Genomic DNA, 12,084 nt, shown 5'->3' with positions numbered 1-12,084 from the left:
TCCAGCTGCAGGCAATGCTGGGGAGTAGAGGGTTCCCAGCCTGAAAGAGGGGGTGAAGGATTAACTTGTTGGGATCTGTGTGAGGACTGGAATGTCAGAAGTGTTAGAGTCTGCTGAGAGGGGACAGAGAGGGAGGAATAATGGGGAATGGTTGATATGATCACAAGGGAAGGACTTGGCTTCCCCAGACTGACTAGAACAGAGGGCAGATGGAACCTTGCCTTGCCTCCTGATCCACTTAGGGAGAAATGTGCTTGGATATGACTTCCTGCTTTCACAACTGCCTACTTCACAAAGCTTTTGAGACTTGGTGAATATAACCACTCTCCATTATCTCCTCTTTTCTCATATTTGTGAAGTCCTTAGCCCAGTGTCTGTCACATAATCAACACTATATAAATGTTGATTCCCATCGTCCTTCCTTCTTCTCCCCTCCTTTATTTATCTTTGTTACAAGAAAATGCTCATTGGTCGGGGGAGGGATTGAGGGATATATTCATAAATGAAATTAGTGTAAAAATGAAATATCAATAAAAAAATTTAAAAATTAAAAATAAATGATCATAGCAGGAAACTAAAAGCTATTTCCACTCCCAGTTGGGGTGCCTATAATCTTAATCTTGGTCTTTCCCTTTGTCTCTATCATCTGCAGATCTCATGCTAGCCATGACACAAAGAAACGGCACCATAGTGACTGAATTCATTCTCCTGGGATTTTTGGTTCAGCAAGAGGTGCAGTAGGCCCTTTTATTCATTTTTCTCATTGTCTATGTAACATCTGTAGTGGGCAATGCTGGCATGATCCTTTTCATCCACACTGATTTGCGTCTTCTTACTCCTATGTATTTTTTCCTGCAACATTTGTCCTTCATTGACCTGTGTTACACCTCAGTTCTCATTCCCAAGATGTTACTGAACTTCCTGATATCCAACAAATCTATCTCTTTTTCAGGATGTGTGTTACAATTAGAGGTTTATGGAACTTTTGCTGTCACTGAATGTTACCTTCTTGCTGCCATGGCCATAGATCGGTATGTAGCCATCTGTAAACCTCTGCGCTATTCAATGATCATGTCCTGAAGAGCCTGCATCCAGTTGGTGTCTGGATCCTATTTCATGGGTTCTGTGACTGCATCTATCCAAATTATCTTTCTCTTTTCTCTATCCTTCTGTAACTCCAACATAATCAATCATTTTTTCTGTGATGCTCCACCAATCCTTGCCCTTTCCTGTTCCAGTGTTGATATGAATATCATGATGTTAATTTTCATTGCAGGTCTCACCCTGTCAACCACTATGATGGTTGTTTTCTTCTCCTACATGCACATGCTGTCTGCCATCTTGAAGATGCACTCTGCCACAGGGAGATACAAGGCCTTCTCTACCTGTGCCTCACACCTGACAGCTGTCACCATTTTATATGGGACTCTTCTCTACATGTATTTACAACCTTCTTCCAGTGAGTCCCAGGAGAATAATAAAGTAGCTTCTCTATTTTATGGGGTCATCATTCCCTTGCTGAACCCCCTAATCTACAGCTTAAGAAACAAGGCTGTCAAAGAGGCCACAAAAATCCTGCGGAAGAGCTGCTCATGATTCTGGTCTTCTATTCCAATGGCTTAGTTCATAAAATCATCTATGCAAAGACTACCCTCCCTCATTTTTTTAATAGACAGGCAACACGTCAACTTGGGGAAATGTGACAAATTAGGGGCAAAAGTTGTGAAGATTTATACAGAATCAACTTCCTAATAGCCTATTAAAGTGACCAAAGAATTATCAAAATTCTTAATATAATTAAAATAATTAATAACTTTATTGATGGGTATAATGGTGATAGTAGTAGTTCTCGATTTCTTTTATCTGTCACTAAAATGATTTCACATTTTGAAAGGCATTGGGGATTCAGGACACTGAATATATCAATGTAGAAAACTCCCACAGGAGAAACTGTCTCCAGTGACCTCCTCTGATGCAGAAGGTCAACTTGTGACATGTCTGACGTATGACAGAGAATTTCTGGGGAACACTGAGGGGTTTAATGGCTTGTCCATGGTCATACAACTGAAATGTGTCAAAGACAAGAATTTAATGCAAATCTTCCTCACTCTCCACTATGGCCTGAAAGCTCTTACATGATTGATTTAGATCTTCTGAATAACCTTATTATGTAGGCAATATAATATTATTTTTTCCACTTTATAGGTAAGGAAACTGAAAAATGAAATATCAGTAAAAATAAAATGTTTCTGTGAGGTCATAGACGGTTAAATCCATCATGGATCTTAGTGATTATCTCATTTTACAGAGATAAAACTTAGTTCCAAAGAGAGGAAGTGACTAATCCAAGGCAATGAAGCTAACTTGTGGCACCACAGACAGTGACTGTCAAGGTCCTAGGAAAATGGAAGACTGTACAACGCCAGAATGCTGGCAATGTCGGACATTCATTGTATATAGGGAGTTGCATCATCCACCCAAAGACATAAATTGTGAGGGTTCAATGAGGAATTAAATTGTTACCACCACCCGGCACTCAATTTAAAGTAAGAGAAAATGTGCTAAGCCTTGACATATTTACAAAGTGATGCATTTTGATTGTCCACAAGATGTAATAAGTTGTGACACCTCTTTGAATTAATCAAAACATTTCAATTATGGGCAACGGGAAATCCTTTCTCATTGGGTAAGAGACTTGATCAGTCCCCATAGATCTTGTCCAAAAGCAGTAGCCAGTTCAGAGCTGAGGAGACAGTTTTTGAGATTCTGATAATGAAGGTGAACAAGTACAGCCATCAAGCTCTGAGAAAGACAGAGGGCATCTGAAGAAAGGAGAAAGAGAAGGTAGGACTGAGCTGTGATAGACAAGGGAGGCCCTGCAAAGGATCATCTTGGAACAAAAGACTTGGTCTGACTCCTCCAGAAACATTTGTCTCCTCAGGATTGGAGGGAAGAAAAGCTCTGCTCTTTCCTCCATTTCTTTTCCCAAGATCTGTCTGTTAAGAGATACTCTATTATACTTTGCTGGTTATTTTTCCAACCATTTTTCAGGAACATGAATTTTGCCTCATTTTAAATTGGGACAGAGATAAGCATAGATGTCATACCTTTCCTTATTTTCCCAAAGAGTGGTCAAAGTGCTTAGGTTGGTATTCATAACTGTGCATTTAATATAAACTCGCTGAGGCCAGCTACATGGTGAAGTGGACAGAATACAGACTCTAGAGTCAGGAAGATCTGAGTTCAAATCCGGACTCAGACTATTACTGGTCACCCTGGCCAAATCATTTAACCCTATTCGACTTAGTTTTCTCCTCTGTAAAATGAGCTGGAGAAGGAAATAGAAAAACCACCCCAATATCTTGACAATTTCAATGCTATAAAGATCACCGTTGCCCAGAAACCAAGAATGCAATATCTATGAAATAAGGTAAACTCAGTTAGGTTAAATAGGAGACTGACAGATTAAACATCAACATCTTGGGTATCAGTGAGTTGAAATGGATGAGAATGGGTGAATTTAATTTAGCTGATCATTACCTATATATACTTCTGTGGACAAGAATCCCTTAAAAGATGAAATAGCCCTCATAGTCAAAAAAAGGATGAAGAAGGCAGTACTGAGATATAATCTCAAAAATTACAGAATGATATCTGTTCAAATCCAAGGCAAAACATACAACATCACAGTCATACAAGTCTGTGCTCCAACCACTAATGCCAAAGAGGCCAAAGCTGATCAGTTCTGTGAAGACTTACAATATCTTCTAGAAATAAAGCCTCCAAAATGTCACATTCATCACAGGAAATTGGAATGCTACAGTAGGAAATCAAAAGATTATTGGAATAACAGGCATTACTAGATGGTCAATACTGTGTTTGTCCTTTGTTGCCAAACAAGACCATGTCTTTAGAAAAATGATGATATGACTTGCACTTGACTTTGTTTTGAGTGAGGGAGGGCTGTGCAGGTCACCAGCCTCACTTCTCCTCCAGAGCTATTTGAATCCAGTGACTAGATATTCATCAAGATGACTGGAGATGACCCAGGATGCACTGGGAGACCTTGGGCAGTTTAGGCCAAGGTTTGCACAGGTACTCACTTAGGGTGAGGCAACGTTCATTCATTGAATAGGCCTATTTAAGAAGTAGACAGGGTATGACCCCTTTAATGAGGCCAAGAAAAAGAAAGACATCAGGAGGGAAACAGCAACAGTTACTGTTCATAAGCACTCTAAAGCTAGCAGGGTCAAGAAGAGGCCCTAGACAGGGGCCCACTGGTGTCCCAGCTTCAGAGTGCAGTAGGTTTAAGGTTTTGGGATAGGATGGGACAGGACAGTACAGAGGAAAGGAAAGGGGAAAGAAGAGGAGAGGAGAGGAGAGGAAAAGAGAGGAGGGGGAGAGGAGAGGAGGAGAGGAGCCAGTAAAACTCAAGTCAACTAGGCATCTTTTGGCCATCCAAATTTACGTTCCTTTGAAGAGGAGAAGGAAGGGGAGGGGGAGGTAGACAGGAGAAAAGGTCTTGAGTTACTCAGCTCTAGCTGGGTCCCCATTCATCCAGCTGCATCTACTCACAGCATTGTGTTCGTCCTTCGTTGCCGACGAAGACCATGCCATCAGAGAAATGATGACTTGACTTGCAATTGACTTTATTTTGAGAGAGGGAGGGCTGTACAGGTCTCTTGCCTCACTTCTCTTCCAGAGGCATCTGAATCCAGTGACCAGATATGCATCACCAGATGATCAATATGGAAATCAGATTGATTAAATACTTTGCAGACAAAGGTGGAGAAGTCTATACAGTAAGTCAAAACAAGACGTGGAACTGACTATGGCTCAAATCAGGAGCTTCTTATTGCAAAATTCAGACTGAAATTAAAGAAAGTAGGGGAAACCAGCTGCTCATATAGGCATGACCTAAATAACATCCCTTATGAATTTGAAGGGGAGATGATGAAAAAATTTGAAGGATTAGATCTGATAGACAGAGTGCCTGAAGAGCTATGGACAAAGGTTCACAGTATTGTACAGGAGGCAGCAGCAAAAAATATTTTAAAGAAAAAGACCAAAGAAAGCAAATTAGTTGTCTGATGAGACTTTACAAATAGCTCAGCTAGAATTCCATCACCTCCACTAGCCTTATTGTTAGCAATTTTTCCTAAGGTCCACTTGACTTCATTCTCCAGGATATCAGTAACCATGCCATCATGGCTATCAGTGATGTGAAGATATTTCTTGTACACTTCTCTTGTGTATTCTTGCTGGATCTTCTTAATCACTTCTGCTTCTGTTAATTCCCTTCCACTTTTTGTCTTTTATCAGGCCCATTTTTGTATGAAATGTTCTTCACTGTTAGGCACACATCCCAATGAGATCAATGATAAAAGAGAAAGGACCCATAGGAAGGGCCAGAGATAGGGGGCATGCTCAATTCTTGGATGCTGCCATGGTCAGGAAAAGACCCAGGAAGTACCCTCCTAGGGTATCCCCTTGGAGGAAGACTGACTTCTTGGGCAGTGGGGAAACCTGCTTTCGATGCCACAAGGAGGTCGCTGGTCCAAGGATTGTCCCTCCTGGGCTACCCCCCAGAGGGAGCCCTAGGAACCAATGTCTGTGGAACGATGCCCATGTGACCAGGATACACCACACTAAGGTGCACTGTATTCTCGAATTGCTTCAGTGTTCAGTAACTTGTCATTCAAAATATGTAGCTGCTATCTCAGACCTCGTAGAGCAATATCTTCTCTTAAAACTCAAGAAGGTCCTAAGCCCCAGAAAAATAAACTGTCAAAGCTAGCAATTCAGTGACTGTTTTTTCTCAGAAGTAGATGTGTCCTAGACTTCTTCCTGACATTAGTATTATGTCAATCTTAGTCTACCTACCTACCTGCTTTCACTGCAAGAAACTTTTTAAAGTTCTTCCTTCCTTCCTTTCTTTCTTTGTTTCTTTCTTTCATCCTCCCTTCAGCCGTTCCTTTGTTCCTTCCTTCCTTCTTTTCTTCCTTCCTTCCTTTCTTTCCTTCCTTCTTTTTTAATTTCTTTCTATCTTTCTTTTTTCTTTTTCCTTTCTTTCTTTTTCTTTCTTTCTTTCTTTCCTTCATTCTTTCCTTCTTCCTTCCTTCCTTCCTTCCTTCCTTCCTTCCTTCCTTCCTTCCTTCCTTCCTTCCTTTCTTTCTTTCTTTCTTTCTTTCTTTCTTTCTTTCTTTCTTTCTTTCTTTCTTTCATTCTTTCTTTCCTTCCTCCTTCCTTCCTTCCTTCCTTCCTTCCTTCCTTCCTTCCTTCCTTCCTTCCTTCTTTCTTTCTTTCTTTCTTTCTTTCTTTCTTTCCTTCTTTCTTCCTTTCTTTCTTTCTTCCTTCCTTCCTTCCTTCCTTCCTTCCTTCCTTCCTTCCTTTCTTTCTTTCTTTCTTTCTTTCCTTCTTTCTTCCTTTCTTCTTCTTTCTTTCTTCCTTCCTTCCTTCCTTCCTTCCTTCCTTCCTTCCTTCCTTCCTTCCTTCCTTCCTTCCTTCCTTCCTTCCTTCCTTCCTTCCTTCCTTCCTTCCTTTCTTTCTTTCTTTCTTTCTTTCTTTCTTTCTTTCTTTCTTTCTTTCTTTCTTTCTTCCTTTCTTTCTTTCTTCCTTCCTTCCTTCCTTCCTTTCTTTCTAACTTTCTTTCTTTTTCTCTCCGTTCGCCTCTTCCTTCCTCTCCTTCCCCTGCCTGTCAACTCCTCCCTCCCCTCCTTTCCTCTTTTCTCATTTCCCTCCTTCCCCTTCTCCTCCTCTCTTCTCATTTCCCCTCTCCTTCTACCCTCCTTTTACTTTTCCTCATCAAAGCCACATTATCTAGTGATGCTTTCATAGGTCACACTTGTCTTTCACAAGATGGCTATTCTGATTTGAACTATTTGCTATTGATGATTTTTTTATATTGTTCGAATATAATGCTATTTGGAATCCCAAGGGTTAAATAGTCCTGCTATGCTATGCATTTTAGAGTCTCATGACATTTTATGATTCTTGACCATGAAAGACTAAATTTTGGGGGGGGAGGGGAGAAACCTATTGATAGATGATTGTGGTATTATACGAGCCCTACCGTATGCTGAGAACCTTTGATGGGATATAATGAATAAGCTAAGGAAAGTCAGAATCAAGGAGAAATGGCAACTCTACTATGTGTTAGGTGAACTGCCTGAAAACAGAATAATAGTCATGAGGAGTGGCGATGGCCTGAGATGCAGTTGGATGATCTTGGTGTCTTCAATGTCTGATTAAGCTCTCAGTGCTCCACAGTGCTGTTTCAGTCACCTTTATGGGCATTGGAACAAATTGTTCTCATGTCATTTTTGCGGTGAGGCTTATCAGTTACCCTCACCTGTGTAGCCTGTGTGCCAAGATGGGTTTACTGGGGTGTGGGTGCTGCACAGGAAATATAGGAAAGACAAAAAAGATAGTCCCTTTCCTCAAGGAGTTTACATCCTAATGAGGGAGTTAATACATAAAAGAGAATTTGAAGAGGGAAGAAATCCGGAGAGGAGAAAAAGGCAGAACGTGAGAGTCCAGGAGGACTCTGGAAATTCAGAAGTGGAGCTCATAGAGAAACCGCTTAACCCAAATGAGGCTTGTTACTGAGTGAAAAAAGCAATGACAACCATTTTTTAAAATTTATTTATTTAACTTTTAACATTCATTTTCACAAAATTTTGGGTTCCAAATTTTCTCCCCATTTCTCCCCTCCCCCCTGCCCGAAACGTCGAGCATTCTAATTGCCCCTATCACCAATCTGCGCTCTCTTCTAACATCCCTCCCTTCCCTTGTCCCCATCTTCTCTTTTGTCCTGTAGGGCCATATAACTTTCTATACCCCATTACCCGTATTTCTTATTTCCTAGGAGTAAGAACAGTACTCGACAGTTGTTCCTAAAACTTTGATTTCCAACTTCTCTTCATCCCTCCCTTCCCACCCATTCCCTTTGGGAAGCAAGCGATTCAATGTAGGCCATATCTCTGTAGTTTTGCAAATGACTTCCGTAATAGTCATGTTGTGTAAGACTAACTATATTTCCCTCCATCCTATCCTGCCCCCATTGCTTCTGTTCTCTCTTTGGGTCCTGTCCCTCCCCAAGAGTGTTGACCTCAAATTGCTCCCTTCTCCCATTGCCCTCCCCTCCATCATCCCCACCACCTCTCCTATCCCCTTCTCCCCCACTTTCCTGTATTGTAAGATAGGTTTTCATACCAAACTGAGTGTGCATTTTATTCCTTCTTTTAGTCAAATGTGATGAGAGTAAGCTTCATGTTTTTCTCTCACGTCCCCTCTTTTTCCCTCCACTGAAAAGTCTTTTGCTTGTCTCTTTTATAAGAGATAATTTGTCCCATTCCATTTCTCCCTTTCTCCTCCCAATATATTTCTCCCTCACTGCTTAATTTCATTTTTTTAAGACATGATCCCATCCTATACAACTCACTCTGCGCTGTATGTGTGTGTGTGTGTGTGTGTAATCCCACCAACAAGCATTCTTGATGAAAAGACCAGAGCTGAATAGAAAATTTGACCTTCAAACACAAGAATGAAGAAAAACATGAAAAGGTAAACAGCAAAGAGAAGTCATAAGGGACTTACTAAAGATGAACTGTTTACATTCCTACGTGGAAAGACAATATTTGTAACTCTTGAAACTTTTCAGTATCTGGGTAATTGGTGGAATGACAAGCATTTAAAAAAACAAACTTTTTCACATATACTATTTTATTTTTCCCTAACTATATGCTTTTTGATTTTTTTAAGTTTTGAGTTTTAAATTTTATCCTTCCCTCCTCCCTCCGTGAGTCAGTAAACAATCAGGTATAGGTTATGCATGTGCAATCGTGTAAAATCTTTCCATATTAGTCATTTTGCACAGGATGACTCAAAAGAAAAAGAAAGAAAGAAAGAAGGTTAAAAATAGCATATATCACTCTGTATTCAAACAATATCAGTTCCTTCTCTGGAGGTGGATACTAAGCTTCATCATTAATCCTTTGGCATTGTTTTACACTATTGTATTGCTGAGAATAGTTGAGTCATTCACAATTCTTCATTGCACTATATTGCTGTTATTGTGAGCAACACTCCCCTGGTTCTGTTCACTTCACTTTGCATCAGTTCATGTAAGTCTTTCCAGGTTTTTCTGAAATCATTCTGCTTGTCATTTCTCATAGCACAATAATATTCCATTATCATCATATACCACAGCATCTTTAGCCATTCCTCAATTCATGGTCATTACTTCTATTTCTAATTCTTAGCCACCACGAAAAGATCTGCTATAAATATTTTCATACATAGTTCCTTCCTGCCCCCACTTTTTGATGTCTTTCAAATATAGGCCTAGCAATGGTATTAATGATGAGAATAATGTTATCAATATTATAAACATTACAAAAATGTTATAAATATTACCATGTGCAAAGCACTGTTTTAAGCCCTGTGAAACAAATTAGGAAAATGAGACATTTTTTATCCTCAAGTACCTCATATTCTTATGGGGGAATCTAGCACACATGGGGCGAAGTTTCCAGAGAATGGAAAACATTATCTGGGAAGTCACAGAGATAATGAGTGGCATCCTAGTCAGTTGTTTGCAGAAGCAATGTTGGACCCATGCAATGGCATCTATCAGAACCTCAAAAATGAAGTAACTCCTGTCTTGAGGAATTTATTTTAGATTAAGGAGAAAATCTGTAGGCATATAAATTTAGGAAAAAAGGTACAAAGTATAAACCAGATAAGTCAGGGTTTCAAATCCCACTATAGATATTCATCAGTTTTGTGACTCTGCAAAATGCTTTGGGACAATATTATCAAGGACATGTACAAATGGATCACAAAATAGCAGATTCATAGCTGCAAGGAACCTGAGAAGCCACTGACCTGAGCTTCCACCTTTCACAGATAAGGAAACTGAGGCACAGAGGACTAAATGACTTGCTCAGCATCACACAGCTAGTAACTGAGGAGGGAGTTGAACCTAGGTCTTCCAGAGTTAAAGTTCAGTGACCTATTCACCATCTTTGTGTATCTATTTTCTCCTCTCTAAAATGGGGACAATGGTAAGTGAAGCTCAAATACAATAATGTATGCAATGCACTTTGTGAATCACAAAGTACATGTCATTCAGTCGATCAACAAGTTTTTATAAGGCATCTTCTTTGCACCAGGCCCTGGGATATGAATAAAACAAATGACACACCACTTAGTGACATTGTCTTGGTATATCAGGTGATTTGATGTGGGCCTGGAAGGGATGTTAGGGGATATCTAGTTGTAGGATCTGAGGAGCTAGAGCTGGAAGAGCATCCTCAATATACAGAAATGGAAACTGAGGCCCAGAAGGGCAAAGTAACTTGCCCAACACCACACAGACAACAAGCAGCTGAAGGAGGCTTGAGATGCAAATCCTCTGATTCAAAATCCAGGGAGGCTGGCATACCTGTATAGATATACCCATGTATATTTGGATGCCCACCTCATTCTGGGCCCTGATTGCCAGACTTAGGAGGGTGTCTCTCAGGTCTATGGAGTCTGCTCAGTCTCAGGCCAAGATTGGGGAAAGCTGGCAGGTGGAGAGGTCAGAGAAAGGAGAACTGACTAGAATCTGGCAGCCAGGTGGCACAGTGGAAAGATCACCAAGTCTGATGTCAGGAAGCCCTCAGTTCAAAACAACCTTAGATACTAACTATGTGATCCAGGGCAAATCACTCAGCCTCTATTTGCCTCTCTTTCCTCAAGTGTAAAATGATGATAATAGCATCTAACTTGCAGGGTTGCAAGGGATCCTTATTATTGTAAGGATCAAAGGTGATAATATTAATAAAAAGCATTTAGCTGGTATATAGCAAGGGTTACATAAGTATTAATGGCTTTATCAATATTAATTATTATTATACATTAACAAAGATTGTTTCTTGAGTCCACTATGTTGTTGTTGTTCAATTGTTTCAGTTGTGTCCAACTCTTCATGGTACTCTTTGGGGTTTTCTTGGCAAAGATACTTGTGTGTTTTGCCATTTCCTTCTCCAGCTAATTTTCCAGATGAAGAAACTGAGGCAAAGAGGTTTCCTTGACTTTGCCCAGAGACAGACAGCTATAAGTGTCTGAGGCCAGATTTGAACTCACCAAGATTAGCTTTCCTTCCCTTAATCTTACCTCTCTCTACTGTGCCACCTATGGTACTTACTAGGTAGTTAGGCCTAGGCAAGTCGCTCAACCTGTATCAGGCCCAGTTTCTCATCTTTAAAATGGGGATAACAACAGCACCTTCTTCATGATGCCCTTTGCAAACGGTAGAGCACTCTGTAAATGTCAGCTATGGGAATAGGTTGACACTGCTCCTCTAATTTCCAAACTAAATATTTATCTGCTTACTTATTGTATCCCATCTATTGAGTGTAAGCTCTTGAAAGACAAAGAAAGGACTTTTGTTTTGTCTTTGTTTCCTAATAGCCAACATATTTCCATCCAATTTAAGTCACAAACATTGATTATATTCCTTCTATGTTCAACACACTCTGCTACACCATCACACTGGATTGAATAGATACTTGAAAAATCCTTATTGGAGTGAGTTGGTTTGGGTGGAACCTGACCAGGACAGCAGACTTGTCATTGTCTAGTCCTTCTCCTGATGACTTTGGAAACTACAGCATTCTTCAACCTTTTCCTGTGATCCTACTCCACCATGGAATGGAAGTGCCCCTGAGGCTGGAAGGCTGTTTATTCCACTGGCACTCAAACTCTGGATGAGACGACCAAGATGGAGTGTTGGCCCACTTACAGACTTTTCCCTGCTTGAGGATTATCTGGGCTGAGGCTGGAGAGAAACAACCACAGGAATTTGGCCATAGCACCTACCTTATGAAGGCCATTTCCCAAGGCATTTCTGTGTTGTGATCTTTAGGGTAACAGGCAGTGCTCCTAATGGCACAATCAGGTCTTTTCTGAAACACTAAAGCATTATTTTTAGCAGTGACTGCTCAAAGGTCCATTAGCATCAATTTCACTCTTACTGAAGAGATCATTTATTGACCATTGTGCAGAATTACAAAGGAACCAATGAGCTATGCTCTG

The 12,084-nt window shown here is 40.4% G+C and overlaps 1 pseudogene; it reads left to right on the top strand.

The window, feature by feature from the left end:
* Positions 1–666: 666 nt before the first annotated feature.
* Positions 667–1,698, top strand: LOC140523285 (olfactory receptor 5AK2-like; annotated as a pseudogene).
* The last annotated feature ends 10,386 nt before the right edge of the window (positions 1,699–12,084 follow it).

This window comes from Notamacropus eugenii, chromosome 2 (genome assembly GCF_028372415.1).
Source record: "Notamacropus eugenii isolate mMacEug1 chromosome 2, mMacEug1.pri_v2, whole genome shotgun sequence".
NCBI classification, from domain to species: Eukaryota; Metazoa; Chordata; class Mammalia; order Diprotodontia; family Macropodidae; genus Notamacropus; species Notamacropus eugenii.
Note: the sequence above shows the minus strand (reverse complement) of the source record. Positions and strands in the feature narration are given on the sequence as shown.